At 43.1% G+C, this 25502-nt stretch overlaps 1 long non-coding RNA gene across 11 annotated transcripts in view; it reads left to right on the top strand.

Moving 5' to 3' along the window:
• Nucleotides 1-25502, top strand: part of LOC106008861 (uncharacterized) — a 274246-nt gene that overhangs the window by 20159 nt on the left and 228585 nt on the right. For 9 of the 11 annotated variants that reach the window (XR_015440475.1, XR_015440481.1, XR_015440477.1 and 6 more), the window contains exon 2: nucleotides 23232-23415. The exons of the other annotated variants lie outside the window; for them this stretch is intronic. This is a non-coding gene — a long non-coding RNA (uncharacterized LOC106008861). The remainder of the gene's footprint in view (nucleotides 1-23231; nucleotides 23416-25502) is intronic. 11 annotated transcript variants of the gene reach the window in all.

Here is a 25502-nt window from a genome sequence, read left to right as displayed (position 1 = left end):
AAAGCCTGGTGTCTTTCTGTGGGAAATGATCTTCAGAGAGCACAGATTGGGATTGGGTGGCTCAATACTTAGGACTGCCATCGCTTTTAGACCTTTTCATGGCCTGAAGTAGGAAATACATATGTTTAGAAACAATAAGAATAGGTGAGCATACTCATACTTGCCATTCAGACTTCACTTTATAGTGTCTTTCTTTAACTTCTTTGATGTATATGCCTTTAAATTCAACATCTGGTTCTTAATGACATCAGATTAGTCATTTGCTATGAAGCACAATAATTGAAAATTATCAATATCCATATTTACTCAATGTAGTGTGGGTTACATTTATGTGGTGGCTTCGTGTGCTTGTGCTGGCCAGGATGCGGTGAGACTACTCACACACCTGGTGCCTTTCAGGGATGACTGAGCAGCTGGGCATAGCTGGGCTTAGCTGGGCTCTCTGGTGCAAGGCTTTGTACACGGTGGCTCAGGGTGGGAGGTGGTGGCTTTTTCCGAGGCTCAGCTCTGGCTGACCTCGAGTCATTCTTTCCAAACTGTCTGGGCTCTTCCCGTCAAGAAGGTGCAAAGAAGCTGATTAATAAAGTTGTGGAAAGCTGATTGAAACTTTCTCACCTTGGGTGATTATTATTACTATTGATCATGATAAAATGTTTATTGCATGCTGATATAGTAGCTAGCATAGTGCCAAAGATAGATATGGATACGGCCTTTATAAAGAAGCATGGTAAGAGATCCATAAAGCAGCAGAAGATAGATTACCTAGGTGAGGAAGGGCGAGCTGCCTCCTGATTTCTTTTTATTTTCCTTTAGGACCTTTTCCCAATAGATAGAGGCTTTTATGGTTTTTGATAAAGGCCCTTACCATAATTGCAAAGATCTCTAAATTCTGTATTTTGCATTATTTTTTTTCCTGTAAGAGCATGATATTTTGTTTAAAAAATCAGCTGTTCTCATGTCTTTCTATTTGGTAGCATCTCTTAGATCAGGAATAAAAACAGTAGTCATGGGGCCGGGGATTTAGCTCAGTGGTTTCGTCGCTTGTCTTGCAAGCGCAAGGACCCGAGTTCGATCCCTGGTACCAAAAAAAACCCAAACCAAACAAAACAGTAGTCATGGTTTGCAAAACTTTCATTATAAGGACTGAGAGGAAAAGTAATAATGGAGGGATGTTCTCGGGAGAAAAACTTGGAAGAGAGCATAATATATCAACCAAATGGAGGAATTGAGCTCCATTCTATTTTATGACTGTCTCAGACATGAGGGAAAAATTATACACTAGGCTGATTAAAACAACTCATCACCTTTAAAACCATTTAGGGTGGTGAAGTCTGGGCACATAAATGATATCTCTGCCTGTCCAGCCAGGAGGCCACAGCAGCCAGTTTGCTTGGATAGAGTTCTCCAGGATATCACTGAATCTTAATATTCCTTTCTTATCTCTTGTTTTCTTTTTGCAGTTCATGTTTGTTTACTTCAGCAAGCGAGATCATCATCTCCAACTTCTCTTCCTTCTTCTTCTTATTCTTGTTATAGCCCTGAAAGATGACCTGAAAAGTGGTCCTGCTGGGCTGCAGTGAATGATGATGCCATAGAAACCTCTCTTGCTGGTTTGACTATGTGAAGCCTTAAATACGTGAACACGTCTATGGCTGTCATTGGTCTTTCAGTTGTCAACTGTTGTAAGTTGGATTTAGTTTTATAAACTGGTCTTGAGCACCACAAATTTCCAGAACTACTGATGCTGTGATGCAAAGAGAAGATATTCTTGCCTTCACTTATCTTTATTTTATTCTTCTGAGCAGAAATTTTGTGAGATATCATGGACGTTTTCCTCAGCTTTTCCTTGTGGTTTTTTTTTTTTTTTTTGGTACCGGGAATCGAACTCGGGACTTCGCGCTTGCAAGGCAGGCGCCGGAACCACTGAGCTAAATCCCCGGCCCCTAGCTTTACCTTTTTATTAGTACATGTTTGCACTACATAATGGTTATATTTCTCGTGGGAAGTTGGTATATGTACATAACACATCTCAGTGCTCTGTTTTCCACCCCTTCTCTCTCACTCCCTCCATTTCTTGATCCCGTTCCCATTTGAAAAAGATCTACCTTCCTACTTCTTATTTTCAATCTCTTTTTTTGCTCTTTATTTATATTTTTGGTTACTCATAAGAGAAACCATGCAACATTTAAGCTTCTGTGTCTGTATTATTTTACATAATATTATGGTTTCAAGGTGCATCCATTTTCCTACAAATGACTCAAGTTTACCTTTATGGCAGAGCAGCACTCCATTGTGTATAAATACCACATTTTCTTTACCCATTGTTCTGTTGAAGGACATATAGGCCATTTCCAAGATTTAGCTGTTATAAATTGTGCTGCTATAAACATGAGTATACATGTATTTCTGTGATATGATGTCTTTAACTCTTTCAGGAAGATACCTAGAAGGAGAGTAATTGGGTCAAATGGGATTTCTAGTTTTAGTGTTTTGACTGATTTCCAAAGTGGTTGTACTAGTTTACCTTCCCACTCACAATGTAGGAGGGTTCCTTTTTCTCTGAAGCATTACCAGTATTTGTTATTATTTGATTTTTTTGATGATTGCCATTCTTTCTGAAGTAAGATAGAACATCAGTATTTTTTAAATTTGCATTTCTCCAATGGTCAGTGATGTTGAACTTGTTTTATGTATTGTCATTTGTACTTCTGAGATGTGTGTATTAATTTCAGTTGCCCATTTTTTGATTGGATCTTTTATTTTGGTGGGTCTAGTTTTCTTGAGTTTTTAAAAAATTCTAGATATTAGTCCCCTGTTTGAGGAGTAGCTGGCAATTTTTTTTTGCCATTTTGTAGGTTGTCTCTTCACTGTATTGGTTGTTTCCTTTGCTTTTTAGTTTGAGATTATTCTATTTGTTGATTCTTGGTATTATTTCTTGTGCTATTGGGGTTCTGTTCAGAAAGTTCTTGCTTATGCCTATGTTTAAAGAGTTTTATCTATTTTTCCCCAGTAGATGAAGTGTTTCTGTTTTAACATGTGAATCTTTGATCCATTTTGATTTTAGTACATGGTGAAACATATGGATCTAGATTCAGTCTTCTCCATGTAAATAGCAAGTTTCCCCAGCACTATTTGTTAAAGAGGCTATCTTTCCTCCAGTGTATGTTTTTGGCCCCTTTGTCAAAGATCAAATAGCTGAATATGCTCGGGGTTTTCCTTCTGCATTTCCAGTTCTGTTCCATTGATCCACATGTCCATTTTTGTCGCGGTACCATCCTGCCACTGCTGCTCTGTGCTATAACTTCAAATCTGGGATTGTGATGCCTCCTGCTGTGTTCTTTTTACCCATGATTGCTTTTGGCATTTTAGGTCTTTTCTGGATTCATTTCAGTTATAGGATTGTCTCCTCTAGTTCTGTGAGGAGTGCTACTGTTGTTTTGATTGGAATTGCATTAAATCTGAATCAATTTTGGAAGTATGGCCATTTTGACAATATTGCTTCTATCTAACCAGGAACAGGGGCTATCTTTCCATTTTCTTTTCTTTTTTTTAAGTTAATTAAGTTTATTGGATATGTATATATGTATATATGTATATTTCTCACATTCATCATAGGAAATTTGTACCTGGACATGATATATCTTGATTCTTCTTTTTCTCATTCTGCTGCCCTCCCTTCAACCCTCTTCCCTTCCTTATTTACAAAAGCTTTGTTTCCATTTTTTCCCTTCTTTTCTCATTCTTTTCTTTTCCCTTCCTTGCTTTCTCCCTCTCCCCTCCCTAGTTTCTCTTCGGATTTGAACATTTTCTTCCTATTTCACATTATCTATTATACATTTTGGTCCTTATTTACACTTTCAGTTTCTCACACTAGAGGAACAATGTGATATTTATACATGTGTGTCCAATTTATTTCACTTCAGAGTATGGTCTCAAAGTGATTCCATTTACCTAGAAATGTCTCAAGTTTACAGATGAATAGCACTATTTTGTATTAAAAAACCCCTATATCTTCTTTATCCGATCTTTGGTTGATGGGCATTTAGGCTGTTTCCAAGCTTTAGCTATTATAAACTGTGCCACTATAAACATGGGTGTACATATATTGATGTGGTATGATTTTTTAACTCATTCCAAAAGACCAAGAAGGGGAATAGCTGGGTCAAATAGAACTTCTAGTTTTAGTTTTGTGAGAAATCTCCACACTGATTTCCATAGTGCTTGCACCAGTCTACACGCCCACTAGCAGTGGAGAAGGGTTCCTTTTTCCTCCCAGCCCCACCAGATTCATCCCAGGGCTGAAGAGATGATTCAACATATGCAAATAAATATTCTCAGATGAAGTACAAACAGCAAATAAATGTATGAAAAAAATGTTCAACATCACTGGTCATTTGAGAGATGCAAATTAAAACAATGTTGAGATTCCATCTCCAGAAAGAATGACTATTATCAAGAAAACTATCTTACCATTTTCTGGAAATCTCTTTGATCTTCTTTTTCAGAGTTTGGCAGTTTTCATTGTAAAATTGTTTCAGTTCCATGGTTAGGTTAATTCCTAAGTATTTGTTTTTTTAATGCTATTGTGAATGATATTGTTTTCCTAATTTCTTTCCCAGTGAGTTCGTTATTGATGTACAGAAATGCTATTGGCTTCTGTGTGCTGATTTTTGAATCCTGCTGCCTTGCTAAATTTGGGTATTAATTCTGGGAAACTTTTTGGGTCTTCTATGAAGAGGATCATGTCTTCTGCAAATAATGATAAGTTGATTTCTTCCTTTCCTTTTTCTTTCTCTTGCCTGTTTGCCATGACATTTCAAATACTATGTTGAACAGGAGTGGCAATAGTGAACATCCTTGTCTTGTTCCTGATTTGAAAAGAAATGTTTTTATCCATTTAATATGATATTGGCAGTAGGTTTGTCATAAATGGCTTCTGTCAGATTGAGATAAGGTCCTTCTATACCTACTGTCTTCTCTACCTACTACCTTCTATACCTACTTCAGGGTTTTTATCATGAATAGATGTTGGATTTTGTGGAAGCCATTTTTTACATCTATTGAGATGATCATGAGATTTTTGTCCTTCTGTTTGTGCTGTGTCACATTTATTGATCAGCATATGTTGAACCATCCTTGTGTTCCTGAAATGAAGCCTACTTGGGCATGATGTGTGATCTTTTTGATGATTTGTTGCCTGGTTAAGTTCTCATCATTTCTAGTTGCTGTGAATAGTGCGTACTCAATGTTGGGATGTTTATAACTTGGTTAGGGAAATAAGACTGACACTAAGAAAACTTAGCAGTTAAAATAGTAGTCACAACAGCCCTATCTGTTGTGATGTGCTAGTCCCCTACAATGCACTTTTATACTTTTTGGCTAGTATGAGCTGAGCCCATACCATTACTAATATTCTCATTCTACAGTGGGAAACTATAGCCCAAAGAGGGGAGATACCTGGTCTAAGATCCAGAGTAAGTTCTAGGGGTGTGGGGAGCTGTGATGGGTTCAACCCTGAGACCCCAGGGTCCATCACATGTTAGGGGCTTAGTAGCTTTAACAGATGAGTGAACAGACATCAGATAGTTGGAAAGTGCCCTGGATGGGTTTGGAATCTGAGTCAGTGTGAACCAAGAACAAGTTTTCCACTACCCTGTGTGGTCATAATGTCAGAAGGCAGCAGGGGGCAATTGCCAAAATCAAATGGTGATGGCAAATAGTGCAGGAGATCAAAGAGAGAACTTGTATTGGCCTTGTGCTGGTCAGAAATGGTGTCCTGAAACAGTGGGATTTGAGCAGAGCCTTGAAAGTTGGTTAATATTTGGATGATGGAGGGGGCAGGTCAGGGTGGCCCAGGTGGCCTGGGTGGGGTGAGAGGCAGGGTGATGTCACAGTGAAGAGCTGTGGTCCAGACTTTCCGGGGTTCACGGGGAAGCTGTGTGCTCTGGGCCAGCCTCTTCAAGCCTTACCTTTCTCATTTACCACTGAGTGTAATTCAAGGTAATCCATGTAAAGGACTTTTATGCAGTGCAGCATTCATAAAAATTAATTGACATTGCATCAAAGCAAAGCACTTTTTTATGTGGAGTGGAGGTAGGGTTGGAAAGATGGGATGCAATCAGAAATACTCTGTGCCTTGAAAGAAGAGTGAGGATTCTGAATTCTTTAACATTTAATGCCTCTGACAAGATAATAATTGTTCTCAGGATTAAATTGCTTCTGATTTTGTCTCATTTCTTGGATTCTGTGAATTGAAAATTTGGCCCCTCGCATGAAGCACACAAGTTGTCAGATAATGTCCGTGTTCCTGCTTTTGTGTCCAGAGTTGTGTTGTTTCTCTTGGGGGCTGGAATCGCTGCTAAATGTGGGGGGACATTTGGTGAAGCCCAGTAAATGGAGCCCATGCTATGAGCAAAAGCAAAACCCGAAAAGGCCAATGAAAGAGGATGGGCCAATAAATAAACCCATAGCCCAGAGAAAGGCAAACTTTATAAAAGCATTTAAAGATCGAGAAAACCTTGAAACTAGCTCCAGCTCTGTCACTTTAACCTCTGCTGAGAGATGGCTGCAATATCTCTCAGCTCCTCCTCACATTAATGCCTGGGAAAGGCCGTAATTGAGTTTGCAGATGTGAAATCTCCTTAGGAGGCAGCCTATTGCTGTGATTGGTAGCTTAGCCCTTGAGAAACTTTTGCAAGTGGACAAAGATGTCAGCTTTTATGCCAAATAATAGATTAGCATTGAATTATAATATTCAGGAAACATTCTATTGCTTTAAAAATTTTATGATAGAGTACTGTTATTTCCACAACGTTTTGATGCATCTGATTGTGTAATTAATCTAGACAGTTTTCTCTCTGTTCTTTTGGCCATATTTCTTCACTTTTCCCTCATTGCTGCTTTCGTGAGGATATTGAAAGCCCAAAGAAAATTATCTAGAATAGGCATAATCCAAGCAATCTGTATGAGGTATCTCAATGACCATAACGTTGGAATGTTGTGGCTTTGAAAGGTATAAATTTGAAAACTGCTGTTGCTTTTATTAAGACAATATTTCTCATTTAGGCTCTGAGAAAGGTGGAAAAGTTAAAACAATTCAGAAAGAAATAGTAGGGAAAGAACTAAAACAGAATTAAATAGAAATGTTTAAAGGAGTTATGGTTATTTATGGCATCGAGGAGAAGCTTTGAAATAACATACAACTTTTGAAAAGTTATTAAGTCTGGTGAGCAGAAAGAAGGGGGCAAGGTGGGTGGCAGTGTATGATGGAAAGACAAAAACAGTCTTGGATCTACCCCCTCTAATTCAGGAACATCTGGTCTGCTCCTTAGCGTCTTTGGCTCTCAGTTTCCTCTTCTATAAAATGGGAATGATAACAGTGTTTAAGGGGAGTGTTTTGAAGAATAAAATTGTATATGTTGAATGTCTACAGTAGTGCTTGGCCTGTCTTAAGCATTTAGTAAATGGTAGTACCTGCCAATAACAGAAGGAAATAACCTTTGGTTGGAAGAAAGCCATGAGCTGTCTTTGCAACCTGTGACCTTGTGATGCAGTCCTTGCTTGATAGAGACTAAAATTTGTGAGATATCCTTGAGGAGCAGAAGTGTGGGTTTTACAATAAGTTAGTGACTATCAGAAGCTATGTCAGGGTAAGAGAGAAAGTAGTTCTTGGAAATCACTAAGGAGAAGGTTTCTTCAGTCCCTGTAGGGACTCACTATGTCTAATAACCATGGCCCAAACCTTAATTACCAATGCCATAGCAACTAACATGTATGCACAATGTGAGTGCATTTTTTCAAAGTTTCCACCCCATGCCAATGTATTGTGGCTCAGCACTGAGAGAACTAGTATTTATCTCCTCATGGAGGTCCTGGCATCTGGCAAAGAGGTGAAATCAGCTCAATTTGTGAAGCTGTACAATCCCTGACCCCGCTGAAAGACTTGGCAAAGAAAGCTTGTCATGGTTCAAGTCACGTACCTAAGTGATCACTGCATAACGGAAGAGAAGTTGGACATGGCCATTGCCGATCAGCTGGCAACATGTAAGATATGATTGTCATAGGAGGCAGAGGGATGACCTTTTAAATACAATGTGGTGGTCTGCTCTGGGAGGAACAGCATTTTCTTAGAGTGCTCTTTTTCTAAGAAGTGGTAAAGCATCTCAGGAAGCCGATGATGCTGGGGACAGCTAGCTGCTCTTGGCTCTTTGGCTTCTGCCTTCTTCCAGGGGACTCAGAAGCTGTCAGCATCCCTCTTATAAATGGAAACTGGCTTTTCACTTTATGACATGATAAAAATTGTATGAAACTCAATAGGTTTTTTTTTTTCACCCTTCCTACAAATTGTAAGAGATGGCTAAATCTACACAAAGGCAAATTTCATTTCCCTGGGTACTGAGTTTATGTATCCCATTTTTCAACTTTGGGAACATTTTAAAAGCTGAACCTCTACATCCTCCTGACAATAGAAGAAAAAAGAGCCACTTTCAACCAATATGCTTTCCGTTCAGGTTTGATATCAAGTGGGCAGATGGCGGGCCCAGATGGCAGGAACTGAGAGAATTTAAACAAGTAGTAGATTAGGGCCAAGTAGAGAATTGAATGTTTGAGTTAAAGAGAAACTGACTCCTTAGGCTATTGTGCCATGGTTTGGTAGAATTACAGCAGTGCATTGACACCAATCTAGTGGAAATCTATTCTGTCTGTCACTCTGTGCTGAAAAACAGGTACTGAGACTAAGAAACATCTCTAGTGGAGGGAATAAGGGTGTGTATGCTTGAAGCCTTAAATAAGTCACGTATTGGCATTTCCCTTTGCTTAGGCCCCCACGGGAGCAAGCAGACGAAGGAGAGAAGAATCAGTGCTAGAAAATTCTATCTACAAGAGCCTTCTAATTCAAGACAAATGAGTTTTCTAGGGGTTCTGAAAGTGGTAGGTATGTCTGCTCATTTCATGATGCTGGCGTTGAGGAAAGATCAGGTCAGGTTCCCCTGCAGACGGAGGCCCAGTGTGGATGTGTGGATGGGGAAAAGTGCTGTAGGCCATCACTAGGTCTTCCTGAGAAGGAGGAGGAGGAGAGCATCTGCCCACCTGGCCAAGTGTGTGGTGGTCCCTTCCCCACCTTATCCCAAGGCGTCTTCTCTTTGGGGGGGATGAACCTCATTCTGTTTGCCTCTAGCACACAGACCCTTAACCCTGAAAGTTCATCAGAATCTTTGGCGGTGGGAAAGTCTTGTAGCAATGCAGATTGCCACCCCCCCCCCCACCAGTGATTCTGATTCACTTGATGTGGCGTGAGATCCGGCCAATCAGTATTTCCACCAGCTTCTTGGAAGATTTCCTATTATTGAAAAAAATTCCTTCTTTCTTCTTAGGAACTAGTTGTGCCAGAAATAAGATCAGAAATAAGGTTGATTTCCCAAGGTAACTAACTTGCTTGCATTCTTTATTACTTTGGCCTAGTTCTATCTTTATTTCCACATCCACAGAAATGACTTCCCCTTAGTCTTACACTCTCCAAGTTGAGGAAGAAAGAAACTGGGATGGGAGGCAGCTCCTTAGAGCTGAAGTGCCAGCTTCTACTTTGTGAGTCCTTGGCCGAAGCTTGCACACTTGTAAACAAATAGTTAACAATCCCCTGAGCTATTGTGGGCTTGCGTGTAATGACGTGTGGGGAAATCTGTGCACACTGGGGCACACTGTGTGTGGGCTCCCCCACTGTCCTGTGACCTAGCAGATGCTGCTGTCACCTGGGGCTGAGGGTCATTGAGGAAAAGGGGCCTGGGCTGTAAGGGGGTCCTCCTAGCCTTGTTTAGGCTGCCATGCATGAGGAAGGGGGAGAGGCAGCTGGGAGACTGCCTTCTGCTAAAAGCTTCCCTGCAGGAGTGCTGGAGGCATAGAAATGAAAGCAACCATCGTTTACTCCAAAGAGGCACGCTTCAGCATTTGGCACACGTGCTCAGAGAAAGGGAAGGGGCCTTTAAAAAAATAAAGGTATCTTTGAGGAATTTTTAATCTATCTGATTGCATCTCTGCCACCATGATGGTCAGCAATGACAAACTGAATTTCTTCTTAAGCCATGGGGTAATTTTGTCTCTGGGCCAGGGTTTAAATGTCTTTTTCACCAAAGCAATGAGGCTTGACCGACAGATTAGCTGTTCTCTCAACTGGCTCATGCTGTTGGATGAATGTCCCCATGTGTGACATTCCACAGCCCTCATCCATGCAGCTAATACCTTCCACTGGACACCTGCTCCATGACAGGCCTCATGACGAGCTCTGAGGCCCCAGGAATGTGTAGGAACTGTGTCAGCCTTCAAGGAGGTCCTGATATAGTGGGAGAAACAAAGAAATGAGCACAGGGCAGTGTAGTAATGGCTGTGATGTGGCAGCATAGCCCCAAGGTTGGACTGCCTAGGCTAAAGACCCCAGTGTGGTCACTTAGAAGGTATGGACTTGGGCAGGTCATCTAACCTCTGTAGGCTTCCAAACCTTAGAACTTTGCCTCTTTCATAAAGCTTGTGAAAGCATTGAAGAAGATAATGGATACACATGTTGATACATAGGAACCATTGTAATAATATGAATAAGAAAATACTGCTAGTAGAAGTTTCAGTAGCGGTAGTGGTAGTAGTAGATGTGATTGTGTTAGGCAAGTATTACCCCAAGTTCACAGAGCACCTGTCAGGGAGCTGGCCATCCCATTGAGTGTTAGGGTGCACGCTGGTGTTTCAGAGGTTGCTCCTGTCCTGGTGGAGGCCACTCAGGGCAGGGCTGCTTAGCTGGGTAGCAGCAGAACTGACGCTCGGCCTAACAGGCTCCACACGGACCCAGCATGCCCTAGTGCAAGGCTCAGAACTTCAGTTTTCTGAAGAGGGGGCCAGGACATGCATACTAAAAATCAAATTATCAGTTAGGGTGTGTTCTGCACCTGCAAAGAAGGAAAACCTGAGCTTAACCTGATGGGGTTGACAGTGTCTTCCACATTAGAGAAGGACCAAGAGAGAAGTGGGGTCGATTTCCACTAGATGGTGTTCTCAACAAGGAGGAACCTGTAGGGGCAGAGTTCCCTGTCCTGGGAGAGAGAGAGAGAGAGAGAGAGAGAGAGAGTGAGTGTGTGTGTGTATTCATTCACAATTTATTTTTTCAGCTGTTTAAAACACATTTTAAAATTCCTGAGTTTCAAAGTATTTATTGAAAATCTACTGTGCACAAGGTACCTTGCTCAAGGCTATACAGCTGCTGAAGGGGTCTTGGGACTCAGAAGCATTTAGCTTTATCCACTAGAGTCCGTGGTGTAAATTGTTCATCTCGGGATGGAGTTCATTAGTTCTAGAGAAGAGCTAGTTACTTTCCCCCCACTCATTAACCAATCCACTTATCTAAGTCCTTTCTTCATTCAACAAATCCTGTTAGAAATATTAATTGTGTACCTACTAAGGGCAAGGTGTCTACTGTGTGCTGTCTCTAGCATGAAGTTTTTTTCTATAGGACAGCAGGGGGCCGCTGGAGTATTTTAAGTGTCAGGTGACTTACAGAACATGATGTAGCCAATAAACAATGGTTTTGGGGTTTGCAATTCAGCTTTCTGTAGCTTGATATTGTATGCTTTGCTCATAATCACTTGAGATGGTTCAGGTCAAGAGCCCTGTTTCTCTGCTGTCTCGTCAAGAGGTTTAGGCTGAGGCTTTCCTGGCTCGTGTGGCTACGTAGCCCTATGGTGGACTGTCTGTCCGCACGTGTACTGCCTAACAACCCCAGCAGAAGCCACTCCTCCCTGGACTCTGGGCTGACCTTGGATAGGTTTGACTGATAGAATGTGATGCACCAGAAGCTGTGGCTTGGACCCCTGTCCTGAAGAGACCGGGCAGTGTCCGTGTCTGCCTTCTTGGAAGCCACTGGAAGGAGTCTGACTACTTGGGAAGGGGAGAGTCTGGGGCCGACTGTGTTTCTCTGTCTTCCTTCACCTTTCCCGGCTTGTTCCAGGCTTTCCCGGCTTGCGTACGAGGCTTGCAGGGGAAGCTGTCTTTGAATCCCTGGTCCAGTAGAGCCCAGTCACACGACAGGACACGGCAAAGGTGCACCATGCACGCCATGCCCTGTCTAGCTGGTAAAATCATGAGCAGATAAATGACTGTTGCTTTAAGCCACAGACGTTTGGTGTGCTTTGTGAGATAGCAGGAGGTAACCGAGGTGAACATCTAAATATTAGCTTAATTCTCATGACAGCTCTTTTAGCCCCTAGTACCACTGGCTGAGTGGAAGGCTAACTTACCCTTCACTTTGAACATGTATGAACTGGGCCAGTCAGGAAGCTGAGGACATCAGAGATGCAGAAATTAACACACAGGGCTAGGTTGCTTGTCTGAAGCCGCATGTCTGGTGGTGGTGGTCAGGTGCCAGTGTCCCAGTGTCCCAGTTTGTGACCACTGTGCTGCATGACCCGGGTCTCCTGAGTGCTTCAAGTGTCTCTGTACCTTCTGTGTCCTTAGCAGAACCGTAGCCATGGTTCTGAGTTTGACTCATGGTGTTGGTTAGTTTGGGCCTGAACCACGGCCATAGTTTGCCTGCTCACTTGGGCCACTCGTCCTGCCGGTACCAGTGTGAGTGTTGCTACCGTGGGACGGATCATCTGGAAACAGCGTCTGGCAGGATGTGTCCTTACCACTGCAGGGCCATGCATTCCTGCAGCTCTGGGGAAGCTGCGTCTCGTGCATACGCATGGGGTCCCCTCAGCCCTCAGCCTGCAGGGAAGGAGCGTTGTCACCTGGGATCCGTGGGATTTACTGGAACGTTCTGAATACTGGGGGCTCAGAGCCATCGTGGGGCTCGTAGGAGGCAGAGCCTATGTCTTCCCCGTCCTGTGGAGTAGGAATTATTAGTGCCTCTCTGATAGTGTGGAAATGGAAAGGCGGCATGTGAGGCTCCGCCAGGACTCCATTCTTTCTGCCCTGCACACTGTTCTAGGCCCCTATGGGAGCTGCCATCTGAGGAGAGCTTGAGGCTGTCAGTGAGGGGGCTGTGGACACGCCTGGGTTCTCACTGTCCTTGCATTTGTTCATTCATTCTATCTTTCACCTCATACATGGGGTGGCAGTGTGCACACAGAGCTCTCGCTGGTGCAGGGGACACCATGGCAGACAGGCTGTGTTCCCAAGGAGCTCACATTCTAGTGGCAGACTTGGCCTTCCCCGTGAGCTGCTGCAAAGATAGGCTACCCAGTGTTCACTCTGCCCCTCCAAGTAGCCACCGCATCCGGGTCTGGCAGTGGTGGGAATGTTTTCCTTCGGTGGAGCTGTCTATTCAGTCACTTGTGTGCACGGGCGCTCTGTCACTTTGCACGCACAAATATAAATATGTGCTCTGGACTAGGACAGGGCCATGCTGCCCTGTAGGGGATAGACAGGCAGTGAAAAGCAACACAGTGCTTCTTTAGCAGGGGGAGTTCTGAAAAACTTTTGGTTTCTGAGCTGAAGGGAGCTCACGGCTCTGAGCCCAAAACTCTCAAGCTGGTGAGGAGAGAGCAGCTAACTGACTTTGTTCATTTGTTTATTCAGTAGTTATTTGGTGCTCAGAATCATACCAGAGTTTGTTGGTGATATCAAAGTAGCACTAATAATAAAAATAAAACTTGTTTTAAGCTTCAGGGGATTTATGACCCAGGGGAGGAGCAGGACATTCCCATGTGAAGGGGCTGCACCATGGTGCTGAGCAGCAAGCAGAGGAGAAATCAGACAGATGGCGAGGGCCACCATGGTTCTTAGAGGGCGGCGGAGTGCAGTGCATGCTGGAATTAGGGGTTTTGAGTTGGCATTACACTTGCAGGGACTCAGGATGGGTAGGTCTCAGGAGAGGAAGAGCAAGCAGAAAAAATCCAGTTGAGAGAGCAGAAGTGCAGACTTAGTAGTGAGGCAGGATCCAAGGGTTAAGCATAGAGGCTGGTGGGAGAAGATCACTGAAAGTCACTTTCAGCTGGGCGCCTGGAGAAGCGGGGGCTCCAGAGGTCATGTGGTCTGACGTGCTCATTGACCCAGAAGCGGGTGAAGCTCCAGCAGGCTGCACGGTGAGGGGTAGCGCCATGGCTGGAGCCCCGTGCCCTGATGCCGCAGCCCACGGCCCCTCTCCCACAGGGTACCAGCTAAGATCTGGGGTGTGTTTGGAGCCAGGCTTTCCAGCAGGCCGTGGCTTCAGAATTGTATCCTGGAAACAACAGGAAGCCACTGGGGGTTCCTGAGCTTCTAATATTACGGTATTGATGCTGTATTAAGAATTCAGTGTTGAAGTTCTTCAATAGTTTCTCTTCAAACCCACTGTGTGTTTACTCTACGTCTGAGAATTTTTGTTTCCCACCTTCTTTGCTGCCCAGCAAGCTAAACTTCTCACCTCGCCCTCTTCAGCATTTCCCCCAGGAAGTGCGAATTTGTCCCTCCTTTATTATGCAGTGATTTTCTGATCACGTCTGTGTCTTGAGTTTGCTCTTGGAGTCTTCCTCCTTTCACCCTCTGTGGGATTTCTAGAGCGTAAATGCCGTGTTCACTGAGCAAAGAGTTGGTGAATGAAATGGTCTCTTTCTCTCTGTTATATTCAGCACCCAACATTGTGCCTAAGCTGTGCAGGTTGTAAAATCTCAAATAGGAAAAAAGATCCTTATCCTGAGACTGTTTTTCCTTCATCACTCACCCAAGGGAAGACTCCAGCCTGTAATTTTGCCATTAAACATGTAGTACTGGAAAATCTTTGGGCAGAGAAATCAGAAATGAGTTTGTAGAATGGGATATGAGAAATTGCTTTAGGTATACGTGCCGATTCTTACTGTGGGGCTCCATGGTGATTTTTAAACCAGGGGTAGGATGCTAGTTTGAGGTGTGAGTGGTTGATATTTCAAAAGTGTGAGCCAGCACATGGAGAGGGGGCTGAGTTTGGCAGGTGTGTGTGTGTGTGTGCATCCATGTGTGTGTGTATGTATCTCTAGGTACAGATCCACCAGCATTTCCAATTTGCAAGTGACTACAAAAACAAGGAGAACTTTGGGTCTTGCTTAGTAATCAGAAGGCAATAAAAATCCTTACAAAAAATGTCCTGGTCTTGTTGCCTCTCTCTCTGTATTGGAAAGAAAATTGATTCAGGAAAAGTTTTGCTCAATCTGCAGAAACGCTACTTCAATAATCTACCTCCAAGATTCCTTCCAAAGCCAAGGAGTCAGAGTCTCCATATTATTAAATAGAGCTTCAAGGTAGTATCAAAAAGTAAAGAGAATTTTCCTATGCTGCTGGATGGAGGAGGCTTGCTTATTTCTCCTGCTATATTTATTTATTTATTTGCACATAGACACTGATTATAAAAAATTGCTCTCACGTTGATAAAAACCAGCCTCCCTCTGCCTTCCTCAGCTTGCTCAGAGAGTTGCCCTTATTTCCAATTATCCAACTCACTGCCTGCTAAAGTATTGCTCCTTCAGCATTGCAGACAAGAGGAATTAGTTACAGAGGCAAATTGCTTTGTTGTGTTTCTTGCTTGAGCCATAATTCATGTGCAGGGGCATCTAGCATTGTGCTAGGATCCTTATTCAAAGTGCAAGTCTGCATGCAAACTCAGGCGTCACTGGGTGATCCACCCGTCCATCTCCCCAGCGAGACCCAGCTAAACTCTCTCTCCCTCACTCTTTGGTCTAGGTGCCCCCATGTTTTGATGAACCACCAAAACTTCTATTTCTTTAACAGTCTGAGTTACATAAAGCCCCAAGTGCGTTGGGGACTATGAGCACCTTGTAGGATGTCATTGGCCTTGAAGTCAACATCTTACATTGGCAATGAATATTTGGAAGAAACAATTGTCTTTGCTGTCAGTCACATCTGGGTTTGAGACCTGTCTTCACCACTTATCAATTCTGTTGAATGTTTCCACTTCTGCAAAAGGTGACTGATGCTCATGAGAGAGCTGATAAAAAGACTGGGCGAAATAACATCCATCAATCATGTCACTCCGTACCTGGTAACTAGCAGGCCTCCGGCTAGTCCTTTCTTTGGTTCAGTTACACAATCATAATTGATCCCTCAATTATTGAGTATCTACTGTATGGTAGGCAGTAAGTGGGGCCCTGGGGTTACAACAACAAATAAGTTGTGGTCTTTGTCCTCCAGAGTCTTGTAGCATGGTGGTACAGTGGCAGATAAAATCAACTCTTTAACTAAAAGATACAGTGAGAATTCTACCTTTCCAGTTTGGCCCAGTGGGGAGCCTGCTTTCTGAAGCAGCAAGGTACAATTTAAAGGTTAACTTAGCTTCCTCTTAAGTCAGTGGCTTTTTCTCTCAATTTTGTCTTTGTTTTGACCCAGGAATTGGAAGAAATCCCTTCCCAGGTGCATCCTGTGGTGCCTCAGGTTTGGAAGGCATAAAGACAGCAAATCTCAAGTCACCCCTCATTTTTAACTTTTAGTTGAAACTGTTTTTTAAGGTAATATTTTAGGGCTATAATTTTTTTCTAAAAGTCAAGTCTTTGGAACTTTGCACGTTTCTGGAGGCAGCGTGCTTTCTTGGTTTCATACCTAATTTTGCCTAGTGTCAATGCAGGGCTGGTGAGCACACAAGTGTACATCTTTTATCTTTAAGGTGGACAAGAGGTCAGACAGGTGCAGGAAGAAACTTCTAGCTACTTCACCTATTCAGTTCACACTTGTCCTCCAGCTGGAGGATGGGCGTGTGGCTCTGAGGAAGGGCCCAGAGGTCTATACGGGGCTGGGGGTTCTGATCGGGAGTGGGAAGGTTGTTGAGTGCAAGCTGCTTTTGCAGAGCTGGTTCACTCTTTTTACATAGATTGCGAGTTTATCTGGGGACAGGGTGTGCTGTTGCTTGAGGTTTCTCATGCAACAAACGTGTGTGAGGCCTGCTATGTTCCAGCGGCCATCTGGCTTGCACTGGTTGATGAAACAAGACCTCAGCTCTGTGTAGGCTTCTTACAGGGCTGCTATAAGCCTTCCCATTTTGTGATCTTCTAGTTTTTAATTTCTAGTATTGTTTCTGTCCATGACCATATTTCCTGGGGAACCAAAATGATAGAATTACGGAATTCACCATTTCACTATGAATTAAAAGATTTCGAAAGAAGGAAGCAGGGGAATATGCACATTCTTAAACCTCTGCAGAACTTTAGATTTTTTTTTTCTAAGCAAGCTTGATAGAATCTTTTGTAAAGCGTTCTTGGAAGGAGGGAAGATTTACTGACATGAGAGAGAAAGGTTCAGGCAGAGGGAAGAGATGGGGTGTAGCTTCTGATATTACATTAATACAGGGATTCCTTGAAAAGAAACAAGCAAACACACAGTCAGGCAAAGTTATCTCCAGCACTTAACCCACTTTGATAAATACACTCTTTCAGTGTCCAAGAAAGTAGAATAGGAGGGATCTGCTGCTGTCTTAGCTTCTTGGTTGAGACTTACTTGCTGCCAGGCACTGGCTTCCCATGGCTTTTGACCTCCGTTTTGGCACAGCTTGCTGTGTGGGAATGTGAGCCTTTCCCCTGCGTGGCCTTGGAGTCTTGGGGCCAGGGCCCTCAGAGCACAGAAGCCGGGGCTTAGTAACAGACGTGAGCTCTTTGAGCTGTCTGAGCTTTCCTTCCATGGTATCAGCAGCATGCATCTAACTATATCCTCAGCCAGCTCATGTCATTTGCTCTGAAGTGAAAGTTTAGCTTGAACAGTTTCTAGGGTTTGTGTTCTTCTGCCGCAGGTGCTGGGAGAGCCGGCTCTGCTGTCCACAGTGGAACCCTGTTCGTGAATACGCCTGCATTAGCATTCTTCTCTCTCTCGTCTCACTTCCCCACCCCTTTGTTGAGGTTTCCTGGAATTTCCTTCCAAATCCTTGTCTTGGAAGCTACTTTGGGAGGAACACAAGCTTAAACCTGCAGGTTTGCCCACAGAGTGTAGCCCACCTGGCCTTCTTTTTCTCTATACCTCCCTTTCCATAATTAATGAAACATCATGGAAGTTGGCGTGTGTGTGTGTGTGTGTGTGTGTGTGTGTGTGTTTATTTAGACTATCACAGGGTGCACACAGTCTTAAATCTCTGCAGAATCTATGATCCATTTTCGAAACAAGGCTTGCAGATTTTTTGTTAGCTTTTTGAATTAGAATGTCTTGTAGTACTGAACTGGGGTCTGTGGTACAGAAAAACATGGCTTTGAGGGAGCTGGCACCAAGTTCAGTGGTGCCTCATTCCAACCACATGACTTTGGACAGGTTACTGAGGCCTCCTGAGCTTTACTTTCCTCTCTAGAAAAAGGGAGACAGTGAAGCCCACTGACCTCACATAAGATACAAATAAGATGCGTGTTTTCGAAGCACTGGGCCTGTGCTGATTGTCCAGGAGGAGCACCCCCAAGATCAACCTCCAGTGCTCCTAGGCTCCCCAGTGTGCTGCAGCATCTGGTACCTTGCTCCGTGGTTGGTGACTTCATCTGGACTTTAGGCAGGACAAAGGTGGATGGGTGGGAGGGATTATGAGCTGAAAACCTGGCACAGGGTGCCTCAGAGAAAGTGACATTTGAGCTTGTCTCATAATGTGACTAGGCCCTCACTAAGAAGGAAGAAGGAAAGACAACCTCTTGGAGCATTGCTCTGGGTATTATAGCTCATCTGAATGGGGTTGAAAGGGACTCAGGACGTCCCACAGTGGAATCTGAGGCAGGAGCCTGGGCATGTGTCTAAATTAGCTGCTTGAGCCCTAATCCTGCAAGATGTCAGATGGTTCAAATCCAACTCCAGCCATGGTGCCCCGACAGGACAGGGCTCCCAGTCCTTCCATGTCTCCTGAGATAGATGAACAATGAGGGATCCTTTCTTCCTTAGGCCTGGGAGCACTTGGGGCTCCAATTTCAGCCCCCAATCTTTAAAGCAGAGGTTGCACTTACTTTATTTACAATGTTTAAAATTTAAAGTAGAGCAAATAAACATTGGGAACATTCACTTCCAAATCTGAATATTTAGCTTCTTTTGCAATTGGAAAGATCTAACAAAATGCAGCTCACATTCTTGTAGCCAATAGTCATCTAGGGCCCACGAGGGCCCATTCAGGCAGGACCATCGATGCTGCCACTGTCATCATCCCTTTTGATAGCAGAGGAATATTTCTCTGCCTCCATCTTTCTATCAAAATGAGAAACTAATTAGGAGAAGGGGCACTTGTTTCATGAAATGTAGGAAGGAGCATTGTTCAGGGTGGGAGTGAAGAGTATTTCTGCCTGGCGTTCAGTCGCAAGGGGACCTGGCTGTCTGTCACTTGCTAATGGGGTCTCACTGGCAACTTTCCTGGCTCAGAGAGGAGAGCTTGATGTTTTGTATGTGCAAATGGGTTTGTGAAGAGACAGCCCCTTTCTAAAAAAGCCTTTTCCTTTCCTTCATCTTTGGGAGGAACTTCTTAGAAGGAATGCTATTCTCTCCCTCTTAATCATTGCTCAGCTGTAACAAATGACCTGTAGACAGAGGCACTTCATTATTGTTGCTGATGACCCAGTGTCAGGCTGGCTCTCCTCTCTCGTCCCTCCTCGGGCTCCTCAGCCCATCTGCATCCTGGCCCCGGGCTGGGGCTTTAGGATGGAAGTGATGCTAATGGACCATAGAATGTCTTTTGGATTCTGCAGCAAAATACTTCTGCTCTGACAATTGCACTTTGTTCCCATGGTACCTACCCTGTAAACGTGGCAACTAGTTTTTCCAAATAAATCATTTTTCTGGGGCCATTTAGCTCCCTCTTGGGTGGGTATAAGCCCTTGGGGTAATTTTCTGGCCAGTCACATTTGAGAAGCCACAATCTTGACTAGTGAGGTGAAAATTGCTTCCCTTATAGTGAGATGACCTAAGACAAATGAGGTGAAGCTGACTCCACTGGGGACAAAATTCTAGGCTGTCCAAGTCAAAGAATAAAAAGTGGCTGCATCTTTGGAGAGACCTGGAAAATGTCTCCTGGGAGTAGGGTGGGCTATCCCACAGGTACATGGGGGCATTTTCCTCCTCAGTGGGGGGCCTCAATTCCCAGTTTCTAAATCTTCAGAAAGCCTTTCCCTGCAGGTATGCTCATAGCCCTGGGAATAGGCTGGACCTCCTAGTGGAGGTCAGTAAGGCAGAACTGTCAAGTCAGTTGGAAGCAGCAGGTCTCAAACTAGCAGGTGCGTAAGAGTCGCCTTTTCAGAAATGCAGCTTTCTTTACCCATTATTTGTAGGCTGGAGGTGGCGTTCAGTAATCTGCATCTTAGCTCGTACTGGGTAACTCCTGCAGATGCTTTCCACATCACAATTTTGCATAACTCCAGCTCAGTGTTTCTCAAAACCCACTTCATAAATTGTCTTCCACTAGTTAGAGAAGCGCTTAAGGATTTATGAGTATGTCCTCAAAGCATGGACTTCAGCATCACTTCCACAGACAGGCTTATTATTTTGGATTTAACACAATGGAATGATAAATTATTCATTCCCAGTTGAAAAAGGGAACTCAACATCTGGGAACTGAATGTAGCATGCAGATCACTGATGCTGTTTCTACAGAAATGAAATTCAGATTCCACCAAGTCTCATGTGCTGCTACCATGGCCTGCATCTTGCAGGGAGCCCTCCCTGCACCTTGACCTCCCTGCAGAGAGCTTGGGATGTGGGGTTGGACAGGTTGTTGAAATTCCCTCAGACTTCTTTCAGCCCTTTTCACCTTCCCTGACATGGCCTCCAGATCATTTTTTTCATTTTTCTGAAATGCTGGTATGCAAACAGTTCCCTTGAGACCGGAAAGCTTGTTAAAAATATGGATTCCCCAGCTTCCCTGCCAGAAGTTTCTGTTCACTAGGTGTGGGATGAGGCTTCAAAATGTGGACTTTAACCAACATCTCTGGTGGGCATTGCTCTACCGCATTTCTGGGAGTACTCTTGGGATACCTATTAACTTATCTATTAGGCTTGCTAAGCACTGTAACTGGGATCTAAATGCTTTTCTGGGGCCATCACAAATATTAGTTTTGAAAATTTGTGTTGGCTCCCGAAGATGAGTAGACAATTACAAAATTAAAATTGTCTATCAAACATAACATACCAACTCTATTCATTATTAAATTTGGTATTCAGAAATTTTCATTATATTTGAAAACAATCTGAAGGCTAGATTTTTTTCCACCTTCATAAAAATTCCTGAGTACATATGATAACCATTATAAAACCCCAGTCAATTGTAAAATGACTTGTTCCTAGATTTCAAGTCAAAATTATAAAAATGGTTCAGATCATGTTTATGGTAAACACCCGTATTCATCATGGGATGTATCTTTGACTTCATATGTTTGATCCCATTTTGGGGAGGTCTTTCAGAAATGAAAGTGCTTTGGCCTGATGAAATTTGAAATGCTCTTTAGGGTACATCAAACATTTTCTTCATCTTTGAAATTATGTGAAGTAAAGAATGTCGTGATCCCTACTTCATAGGTCATTTATTGATTTACCCCAGCACCAACAACCAGTAAATAAGAGTGCTAACCCCAATCCAAGTCTCAGGGTTCAAAATTCATGGTTGTTGAATGTCTCCAAACTTGAACTTTCCGCTACTTGAACAGCAAAGTTCAAAGAAAATCTGCTTGGGTTTGTAACTGTACTCAATAGTCCAAACGAAAACCCTACTTGAGAAAACCTGTGTGGGCTGAGTGAGTTCCACCACAGACACAACACATAGTGCTTGTGTTAGAGCATGAGAACATTCACCATTGGGCTTTTATTCGTGCTTCATTTGTGTAAAATAGCATAACTATGGCTCCAAAGAAAGTGATAGTAGCTGTAATGCTAAGAGGAAAACTGTGAGAACCATAACAGAGTTAAAGAAAGAATTACAAAATTGGTTAAAGTCCAGGAAAAAGGAATTTATAAGTGTAATTTTTGAATCTCAGAACCAATTATTTGGGTTTTCATTATTTCTTATGGGAAATATATATTCAGTTTTCAAACTTTTTGGTGTTTGAACATGAATTTGGGATAAATTGAGTTTGACAGCTGGGGTATCACTGTACATTCCTGTACTTCAGCAGTCAGGACTGTGTTTCCAAAGTCCCTACACGCTGATATGCTTTGGTCGTGCTCGGTCTTGGCATCAGCCATGAACCAATGAGTAGGAGGTCATTTGGAGAGTTTTCACCAGAGTAGAAATGATTTTCTTACTTTGGGTCAGAAAGCACCATATATAAGCACATAATTGTAATGTGTATATTAAAGCCAGCAAGTAGGGAACTGGCCTCTGAGTTTGGGAACATATTACAGCTATTTTAGTCAAAAATATACAAGGTGGGCAGTGAGGTCTTGCTGAAGTAGTGCTAGATTGCTGGCACATTAAAATCCCTGAGATTTTGTGTGGTTATTCAATAAAGCAAGACAATAACATGGGTCTTGTCAAAATGGCAGCAAGGTGCTTTGAAGACACTGGGGAAAACAGAAAATCTCTCCAGCTGGTCAAGCCTGGAGAGGTCTGTTCTCATTGGTCTGTGGCCCCCTCCTGAGGGCCTGGGAACCTACTGCTCACCTACGTGGCTGCTACCTCTACTGCTTATGTCCATTTGCTGCTATTCCCTCTGTGACTATAAAAGTGATTGAAAAAGGGTGAAAAGGGGAAAGAGCTGTCCATCATATTTTTTCTCTGTCTTTGAAAAACAAGAAGTAAATGTTCATTGCAGAAAAATTTGAAAGCATAGGTAAGCCAAAAGAATTTTGTTTTGGAAATTTTTCCATCCAGAATCTCTGCTATGAATTTCTTAGTCAATATCATCCTGATGCTTTTTTCTAAGTAAAGTATCTAATATGCCCTCTGCGAGGTCAGCCAGGCCCTTCCCCGCCTTCACATAGAGAATCTGCCCTGTTTATTATTCTCTCTCCAGGGCCAGTTTGTGAGGGGTTGTAGCAGGTTGCACTTCTGGAACCATAAAAAAATAAGAACATGACCTACTCCCTAAGACACAATGTCGGTGCTGAAATTATTCTTGAGCTTAGACCAGAAGTGAAGTCTTTGGAATTCATGGAGCTCTTTGGAACATCATGAAATACATGATTTTGCAATATAATGAGCATAATAAGTGTGCTATCTAAAAGTGGTAAAATGTGCACATGGGAGACAGTGTATTAATGGAGAAAAGATCATATATTGACTCTATCTGGAAGACTACCATTGGGTTTTAGGAGGGAATACTGCCATGAATTCATGGAATATTGGTGTCCCGTAGGTTTGAGAAAGTCTGATTCCTGGGAGCACCGTGGGCAACTCAGTGCCTCCTCCTGGGCTCTGATGTTCTCACCTGTATCAGTGCAGTGGGATAAAGACTCAGGTTCTCCAACCCCCAGCACAGTGCCTGTGGTCCAGGTGCCAGGTGTCTGACCTGAGAGGATGCTCCTCCATCATCCTTCCTGGTAAGAAGATTCTTACTTCTCTCAGTTAAACATTGTTAGCAAAGATTTTCTTATGTGTACCTCTAGGATTGTAGGATAAAACCTTTTTTGCACATAAACACAAACAAACAAGACCTTTTGGGTGAATTTTTTTTCTCTTTAAAGATGAAGACTTGAGGCACATATCTCTCTCTGTAGGTGGCACATCTTTTGCTAAGGGGTGGTCTTAATTTTTTGGAAAAATTTCTTGTGATCTTTTCTCCTTTTTGATTTCTGCCTCTGTGGGATGAAGATTTATTTTCTGCTTTAGGTTTCTTGGATTTTGTATAATGCATTTTCAGATGGATGACAATGAACTTTTCAGTTTTCATAAACTACTCAAGGGGTCTTTTTATTCCAATTTCTTCGTCTTTGTTGTTAGCTACACATTTGGCAATAAATGCTGCTGGATATGCATGGTGTGCACCCTCCAGCAGGGCTCTCATTGAGAACTGGGTCTACACCTCCCCTCACATCTGGGCATGCTTCTGACTGCTTTGACCATGGAATACATTGGAAGTGCAATGCTGAGGCTTCAAGTTTAGGTCCTAAAAGTCTCCAAGCTGTGGAAACCATTGCTTTTTGAACCCTACATTTGCATAGGAAAGGTCCAAGGCCCTGAGACTATCATACCACAGAGGTCATAGGTAGGATTTTTTACTGGGCACTTCCCAGGCCTCGGTCCATCATTCTAGCCTGGGCTAGTGTAGTGAAGGAACTGTCTTGGTACTGTGTTGTCCAAATTAACTTTTAGCCTTCTGCTGCCCTAGTCATAGGAGTCATGTCAGCTAAAGACTTAGATGCTGTGCTGCAGAGCAGGACCAAGCACTAAGCCATTTCCCGATTCCTGACCCACAGTTTCCATGAGCATGAAAATAGTAGTGTCACACCACCAGGTTGGGTGTTGTGGTTTGTCACACAGCACAGATGAGTACATAATGTCATACTTGCCAGTAGAATGTCACCATAACGAAAACCCAAAATAAGTAGCATGGATTTTGGATACTGGACAGGCCTTGAGGAGACTTGTAAGGAAAATGAGGACAATATATTAGTAGCTTTGTTTTATAGTGCTCGGACGTTGGCCAATAAGTGACTTGTGGTAAGATGGAAATTGAGAATGTACTTAATAGAATCAATGATATCACTAAAGAGAATTCCAGGCAGAGTTGAAAGGGCCAATCAGCTCTTTTATCATATCTTTGATAAATGTGGGTAGAGAAAGATGCATTGAAGAATGTATAGTTCAAGTTTTTAGATGGAATCTGGAGCAACAGACCTAAAAATATTCTTAATTTAGAAAGCCTGAGGAGAAAATTTTAATCCTGGCTACCGTTAGGAAAACCAAGGTAAGAGGAAGGCAGAGATGTGATTGTGACACATTCCCTCTCCCCGTTTTGGGTTAGACCTCAGAATGGTGTGAGACCTTGCCTCATGGTAACTTTCAGAGAAAAATCCTTAAGAATGTATCTCAAAAAGCCTACAAACTTCAGTGGTTTTGTTCTACAGTATCCTCCCAGGGAGCGTAAGAAAGAGAAGAGATTTGCAGGTGTGTGCTCTATCCAAAGGAATAGATCGACCCTAAGGGACCCACTTGGACTTAAAAGGATTGTACCAGATTAGACTGAACTGGAAAGGGAAAGTACAAAATGAAAAGAAGTCTTTGGACTCCCAGCTCTGTGGGCAGGAGGCAGGTAGAGAAACTGCTCAGCTATAGACAAGGGCTGCTTTAATGGAAATCAGGATGGCCCAGAGGCCAGAGGCAAGAGCTCTGGAAAAATCACACCCAAGAAGTAAGATGGAGTCCTACACAGGGAGTTAGCAATACTGGCAAGCTGCATTTCAAGATTTCCATGGGCTAGGGACTTCTGTCTGTCTCTAGTTTCCACTCTCTGAATAGGAGTGTCTGCATCCACTGTCTTTGACTCCTCCACTGTTATGAGCTCTTTGTGTATATTGAATATGTGTAGGTGTAGTCTTTTTGTTGTTGTGGTTGTTGTTACCAACTTTTAAGATCAATAGACATCATAGCCAAGGCACCAAATCTAAAGAACCTTATTTGTACCTAG

Source organism: Heterocephalus glaber, unplaced genomic scaffold, assembly GCF_053883595.1.
Source record: "Heterocephalus glaber isolate CG9 unplaced genomic scaffold, H.glaber_assembly_v1.0 deba00001497, whole genome shotgun sequence".
Lineage (NCBI taxonomy): Eukaryota > Metazoa > Chordata > Mammalia > Rodentia > Bathyergidae > Heterocephalus > Heterocephalus glaber.
Note: the sequence above shows the minus strand (reverse complement) of the source record. Positions and strands in the feature narration are given on the sequence as shown.